Below are 7508 nucleotides of genomic sequence, written 5' to 3' on the forward strand. Positions count from 1 at the left end.
CTATTTATGTTGGTATTACTGTTCTTGAATTGAGGATATCCAAGGGTGAGCAGGGAAGACAAGATCTGTGCTCTCTGTTGCTTACCATTCCACTTAGTTTAGCATTTCAAGTCTCTTCTGTAACCCAAATAAACAAGTATAACATATAATGGGGGAAAAAGCGAAAAAGAGATGGTTTGGGGCATCTTTAAAAACTGTCCTTAAAAACATTTTTTCTTTCTTCTTGCTACATTCTTGAATGCAAGGACTGTATCTCAGTGCAGGACTCTTGTGCCAAGTGCTTGGGGAACATAAAATGATGCTGTTCCACTCAGGATGAGCTTTCCCCCCAGATAAGCACAACTTCGGGTGTGTTCTGGATAGAGAGCTGCAGTACCTCTGTCTGGAGCAGCCCAGCTGGTATAAGATGCAAGCACATGGCTTCCTAAGAACATAAGCCATTTAGCACAGACTCTGGCAAAGCTTTAATGTTGGGTGCAAGTCCTCAGTGGGAGGAGGTGCATCCAGTGAGCAGTAGTAGGCTCAGGGCTTGGCCCCTGCAGCTTAATTAGAGGGCGGGGGAGGTAGGACTAGTGGGGGCTTGGAGCAGCTGTAGCCAATGGGTAGAGCTCGCAGCTGTGGTCTGAAGTCAGGGGATCTCCACTCCTGAGAGAAAATGAGCTGCATGAACTCTACCACCTCTGCCAAGAATTCCTTGTCTTAATTTGAGTTTGAGCTCTCAAACTGAAATGATTTGACAATTGAATGGTGCTGTTTTATTTCTATACCCTAATAAGAAACATAACACTGAATTTAAAAAGACATAAAGAACCCTGATCGGCACATTGTTCATTTAACAATCTCTGAGTGTGAATTTAGAAATAGCCTAGGGCAAATAATTTCTCTGAGATTTTCAGGCAGAAATTCACTTTTCTTGTTCAGTTAAGACCACTTCATTGGTTTTCAAGTTTTAGGCAGAAATTGTTTTATCCAGCCTACGTCAATGGGTACCCATCCTATTTACTTCTGATTTTATATTTCCTCAGTTTGCCTCATAGCTTTTCATTTGTGATCTTAGTAAAGATAAAATAAAGTGAGAGTGAGAGTTTAAAATAAAAATGTTTATTTTAAACATTTTTACTTTGAAACCATTGTATATTCACATGTAGTTGTAAGAAACAATATTGAGAGGTCCTAAGAGGTCTCACAAACCCTTGGCTCAGTTTCCTCAATGGCAACATCTTCCAGAACTAAAGTAATGTCACAAACAGGATATTGACATTGATACAGTCCATCATCGTAGTCATCATATTTTCCTGTTTCACAGGTACATGTGTCTGCATGCTCGCAGGAGTGTGTGTATTTAATTTGGTGAAATGTGAAGTGATTTGAGATCTGACCAAAAAAAGTGCTTTGTAAATGCACAAGTCATCATTACATGATTTAAATTTTTATGGCTATTTTACTTTGTGGTAGACAGTATCAAATACCCTACATATGTAATAATCTTTTATCTGAATAGCATGAAGAATTGTATGACTAGTTTCATCTCAGTGATCATGTGTGTTTAATATCGTTAGCTCTTAATGATGATGATTGCCTTTGGAAGCCCAGATATTTTGTTATTCGGGGGCTCCTAGGATTCCTTCTATCTGAATACTTAAACCTGTGACTAGACTCTACACTTCTTGATCACCCGAATTCCCTGTTAGAACTTTCTTTTCTCTATTTAAATTTTCTTTCTTGTCATATTATCAAAATAAATTGCTCTTGGGCTGTACCTCAATAGTACTTAAGCACATTGTTTAAAAAAAAAAAAATACACCAACTGTAGAGGCAGGACAGGCCACTGAGCAGGTTTTCTGATCCAGCAGGCTGGGTAAAGGAAGAGAGAGTCCTGGAGCCCTCAGTGGGTTTTGCAGGTCTTTTATTTAGATTTACCAGGCATATGGCAGGCAGGGGTGCTGGGGGGCCGTGAGGCTGGCAGTGCTCCCAGCCCCCAGCAAATCCTCACTCTGGGCTCTCTCTGGCGATCTCTCTGCTTCTCTTCTTCTCTTGGCTTCTGCTGGTGTCCCTGTGATGCTGCCCTTAAAAGCCCAGTCTTAGCCCAGGTGAATCCCATCTACATATGCCCACACCCTACTCCAGGTGCCCGCCATCAGGCATGCATTCGGGACCACAGGGTTCCGTCATGCATCCTTATGGCGGGAGGGCAGAAAAGCCTGATACTTTTTACCTTACCCTACACCAGCTTCAGAGTCCCCAAGAAGTGGCAAAGTATGTGTCCTGAGTGATTCCCATTATGGTCACAGGTGTTCAGACTAGCTAGGGATTCCTGCTCAGGGCAACTCACTGCTCTTATCACCCATGAGAACTGGGAGGCCTATCTCACCTAGAGCCTCAGCTCTGGTGGTCACAGCCCTCTGGGGCTGCCAGCTTCTATGGGGTGGCACACGCAAGAGGCTGGAGGAGCAAACTATTGATACATTAGATTTTTTTCTCCCTCTGTCTCTTCTCTGTCATTGCCTCTTCTGACTTCCTTGGGCTTTTGAGGCCTGACTGCCTGGCCAAACCTTGGACTTCATTATTTGGCTCTCACAACAGCCTCCTTCAAACCCTCTAGCCCTCTCTGGCCATATCCTGAGATGGTCGCTGAAGAGCTCCAGGTGATTCTAATGGCAGCAGTAAGACCAGTGAACTAGGCATTGCCTCAGGAGTTAGAACCAGAGTAAATGACAAGGCAGGTGCTGCAAAGGCTACGGACAGCTTCACAGCACTGTGCTCAACAGCCTGTGCCACCAGGGGACTTTCAAGTGAAGTTTGAAGCATTTGCTTATATCTTGCACCCAACATTTAAATTTTGGAATAAAGTTGCAATTAAGACTTAGTTACCCCAGGAATATCAGTGATCTACAAAAGAGCAGAAAATACAAGGTCTTTCCATCCAGGCACAGGGGAAGACAACCAACACTGAATATATTTTAAAATGGCAATGAGAGATTAAAAAAAAAATGTTGCATTTTGATTGTAAATTGTGAATTCAAAATGCTACTTATTTTATATTAAGTGGGCAAAGATCCCATAATGGAGTCCAATACCCAATAAAAGGGACTTGGTGATAGGATAATTAATGTTGAGTCACAGGGAAAGATTTTGATGCTGAAAGAGGTACTTTGTTTTAGTCCACAAAATTATCAAATCAACTTGTAAGTATTTATTGCCAGTTTAGTGTACAGTCTTGTGGGGCACTCTGAAGAATACTTACATGCCCTTTGTTCTGGTTATATTTTAAATGGCAATGAGAGATTATATTTTAAAATGGCAATGAGAGATTAAAAAAAAATGTTGCATTTTGATTGTAAATTGTGAATTCAAAATGCTACTTATTTTATATTAAGTGGGCAAAGATCCCATAATGGAGTCCAATACCCAATAAAAGGGACTTGGTGATAGGATAATTAATGTTGAGTCACAGGGAAAGATTTTGATGCTGAAAGAGGTACTTTGTTTTAGTCCACAAAATTATCAAATCAACTTGTAAGTATTTATTGCCAGTTTAGTGTACAGTCTTGTGGGGCACTCTGAAGAATACTTACATGCCCTTTGTTCTGGTTAGTATCATTTCCCATCTGACATGATACCCTCCACATTGTATGAACTCAAAAATATTTTAAATTTAATTATTTGTTTCAAGACACTTAGCACCAAGGAATGTGGCATTTTCCCAATGCTCACAACACTTCGGTTGAAAAATCCTCATATTTATAAAACATGGTGCAAACCTTGAAAGGAGAGTGATTATGGTCTCACTTGTATTTAACACTGTAAAGTGTTGCTGAATGGTTTAGTAGAACAGAATTTAAACCAGAAACGTATAAGGGGGGTTGTTTTTAACCAAGTGACGACACATTAAAGCCAAAAAATGATTGAATCTAGTTCTGTCACTTACTAGACTGAACCACTTTTTCCTTTGCTGTGAAGGAGAACGCCACTACCTCAGAGGTGCTGGAAAATGCAAAACAATACTTCTACTAATACACATGAAAGAACCTTTGTAAACTCAAATATTGCTCAAACGCAAGGGCTTAATAACAGACAACTGTTTAACAATTATTTATTGGGACGTGTGCTTTATATCTATTTTCCCAATCTTCAGCACTACAAGACCTGGCTGGGTATTAGGTTGCCTTCCATTTTACAAATGAGTAAACAGAAAAGTTAAGAACAAGTTCAAGGTTATGCACAGCTGCAACTTGACCCCGAATGTCCTGATTCACCCTGTGCTCTGAGCTACCTGCTTATGGATATTAAAAAGAGGCCCTGAAATCTCATTAGGGCTCAAGAGATGTGAGCTGGTAAACTGCTAATTTAAAAGTGAATCCACCCACACCCCCCCCCCTCACCTCTTAACCCTCCAGTCCCCTCCGCGCCGCGCCGTGTCTTCCATGCACTACCCTGGCCCCAGCCTTTTCTCCCCCAGACCCGCTCCCAGCAGGCCAGCTCCCGCCCAGGCTCCTGCTACCCGCGCCCGGGGCGGCGCCCAGCGCCCTGCTGTCCACGCCCGCGTCCCGGGGCCGCGCAGGCCCAGTGGCAGAGCGGCTCCCGGGGCGCTCCTGACCCGGCCGCGCCTGGCCCCGCCCTCCCCGGCCCCGCCCCACCTGCTCCACCGCCGCGGCCGCTGCCTCGGGAAAGCTGCAAGATGAGCTGAAGCTCCGCCGCCGTTACTGTGTCCAGCGCTGCGCACAGGTGCTTTGGGTCTGGTCGGACGCCCCTTTTCTGCTCCCACTCCCAATTCATCACCTGGCCCTGTCCACCCGCCCGGAAGCGACCTGGCTCTGCAGGCGGGCATCTCGGGCGGCCGGGGTAGGTAGTTTGTGTACAGTTACCATGGAGACGCGGGCCGGCCTGGCGGGGCGGGCGAGCGGGCGGGCAGCCTGGGGGAAGATGCTGCTGCGCTCTGCCCTGGCCTGGACCCTTGGAGAAGCCGGCTCTCCCGGGAGTGGGGGAGCTGCAGTCCGCGCGGGAGGCGAGGCGTCCCCCACCGCTTCACCGGGGACTCCTCCTGTAGCTGCCCGTCTGTCCCCAGGCGGGGGAGAGGCCATGACAGTGCCCTGTGCATACTCTAGGGCTGGGCCCTGCTTGTCTTTATTTCTTATAGATTTAGCCAAGGGCGTGTGGTTAATAGAAAAATAATTGTTGAATGAGAGTGGTCGAGATGGAGCTTTGTCTAGGCAGTGACCTGGCTAAGGTCACGCACATTGTATCTTTGCTCTACTAGGCAACATCCAGAGCCTCACATAAATAAGCTTATGTGTAACAATATACATTAAAATATATTACATATAATACATTTTATCATCCATTCCACAGGCATCACATCAGGTCTTCCATTTCAGCCTCTTTAGAATTATTCTAACTTAGTAGAAAAGCAGTTAGCAGTTGTGTCCTATTTTGTGAATCTATAAAATTTGCATTATTTGCTGATATGGATAACTGATATTCAATGGAATAGCTTAATAAAATTGTTTGTTTTTATAAAGGAACCCTCCCGTTTAAACTTAAAATGCATGAAAACATCCCCTTTCTTCTTGCAATTTCTTTTTTTAAATGCAGCTTTTTCATTCATCGATGACATTGTTATTGTATGCTTTTATCAGTTTGAGCTTGAGCAGTAGTTAATACTTTTTAGGGCCAGGTAGCATGCTAAAGTACTTTATTTTTTTAATAATTTTTTTTAATATTTTACATCAGTGTTCATTTTTTATTATTATTTATTTATACAAGCACTGGTAAGGGTCTTGAGTATTTGATCTGCAGGCCAAGAGTATAGAAATGCAGATATCCTGATAGTGCAGTGATGCATTTGGCAAGAAGGCTCTGGTTCAGGTGACTGTTACCAAAAATGAAGACACATCCTTATAATTAGGCATAAACTTTTATAAATGCAATTCCAGTTCATCCTCTAGAGGCCTGTGGACATCATAAACTCAGGACAGTCATATAAGACAGAACTCTTCTTCCCTTTCAAACTCTGCAACCCCTATTTTCTTTTAAAAGTCCCCTTCTCCTCCAGCCACTCTGCTTTTCACACCCAGTGTCACCCTTTCTGTCCTCAGATGCCAAATCTCCTTGGTTCTTCTGTTCCAAGTGAACCTCACTTGTTATCTCTCTTCTTTCCTCTATTTTTTTTCCCTTTTTCTTTCTTAACTGTAGGGCTGCAAAACCCTTTATTCTTTCTTTATGTCTGTCTATCTATCTATCTATCTATCTATCTATCTATCTATCTATCTATCTATCTATCTATCTATCTTCTATCTGAGGTAACATTGGTTTACAGCATTGTCTGTGTTTTAGAGGGATAGGATCTCCCCCTTCAGGTGTTGCTACTACACCACACGCACCACCAAAGCATCCACAGCCCATCCCGAGTCCACTTATTTTATTTCACCTTCACAACTATATCTCAGACTCTCAGTGTCTTACTCACTGATTCCAACATTTATCAACTCTTAATCCTTGCCAGGTAACTCAGAGTAAAGGCAAGAAAGGTAAAGGGGGCTGATTAGATCAGGAATCATACCATTTGAAGAAAAATCCAATATGTTTACCTGATCTACTGTGACAGATGCCTCCAATTAAAAAAACCATGCTGCCTTCATTTCATCAGGAGCTCAGTGCCTTTGCAGGTGTTGACCTTCAGTCACGCCTCACCTGAAGACCTGGGGCTCTGAGTCTGGGGCAGCACGCACTTCTAACTTGGTAGGAGAGTGTCATGACAGAGGCCAACTGGGAACCCTGTGGCTTCTGGAGGAGTGACATCTAACTGAGGCTAGACAGAGGGACAGGCATGTCCAGGAAAGTTCCTTGAGGCCTTTCAAGAGTTAGCTGCTGATTTTGTCCCTTGTAGTTTTTTCCTTTTCCAGCCTGCTCGCCTCTACCAGATCATAGCAGGCTTCAAAATCTTTCAGTTGCTCATCAGCTTTTATTTAATATCTTGACCTGCCATTCATTCTCTCTTTGATCCAATGCCTGTCTTCATGTCCAGCATTCCTGGTATCCAGCACACACACCTTATGTTTTTGACACTTTGCCTTGGCTCACTCATTGAACTAGCTGGGAAATCCTTCTCTATTCCAATTCCAATACCAGCCATTGCCACATGCTCAAATTTGGCTTATTTCCTAGAGTCCAACTCAAGTATCACCTCTTCCAGGAAGTCTACCTCATACCTCCCAATCCAAAATTCCTTCTTTTGTAATCATATGGAAGTTTCTCTCAATCCTCTCTTTCTTTCTCATCAGTTTCTATCTTGTATTAAATTCATTTGGATAAAAAAGGACTGATACTCAGCTAGCACACACTAAGAAAGCTGTTCCAGTTGTGAAATATTGACATGTCTCTATATTGATGGTGTAAATAGCTCTACCCCAAGATATCTGAATGCCCCACCTCCTATCACTCATGGAGTAAATAATAGTTTACTGTTATTTACTAATATCATCTCTGGGTAAACATAGCTGTTTTTGCTA

At 43.2% G+C, this 7508-nt stretch overlaps 1 long non-coding RNA gene across 1 annotated transcript in view; it reads right to left on the reverse strand.

Annotated features, from left to right (window-relative positions):
- Nucleotides 1-4833, reverse strand: part of LOC129146499 (uncharacterized) — a 47965-nt gene extending 43132 nt beyond the window's left edge. Inside the window, exon 1 of the long non-coding RNA XR_008553312.1 lies at nt 4638-4833. This is a non-coding gene — a long non-coding RNA (uncharacterized LOC129146499). The remainder of the gene's footprint in view (nt 1-4637) is intronic.
- Nucleotides 4834-7508: the final 2675 nt, after the last annotated feature.

Source organism: Talpa occidentalis, unplaced genomic scaffold (assembly GCF_014898055.3).
Source record: "Talpa occidentalis isolate TD23 unplaced genomic scaffold, MPIMG_talOcc4v2.1 talOcc4.2, whole genome shotgun sequence".
Taxonomy (NCBI): Eukaryota; Metazoa; Chordata; class Mammalia; order Eulipotyphla; family Talpidae; genus Talpa; species Talpa occidentalis.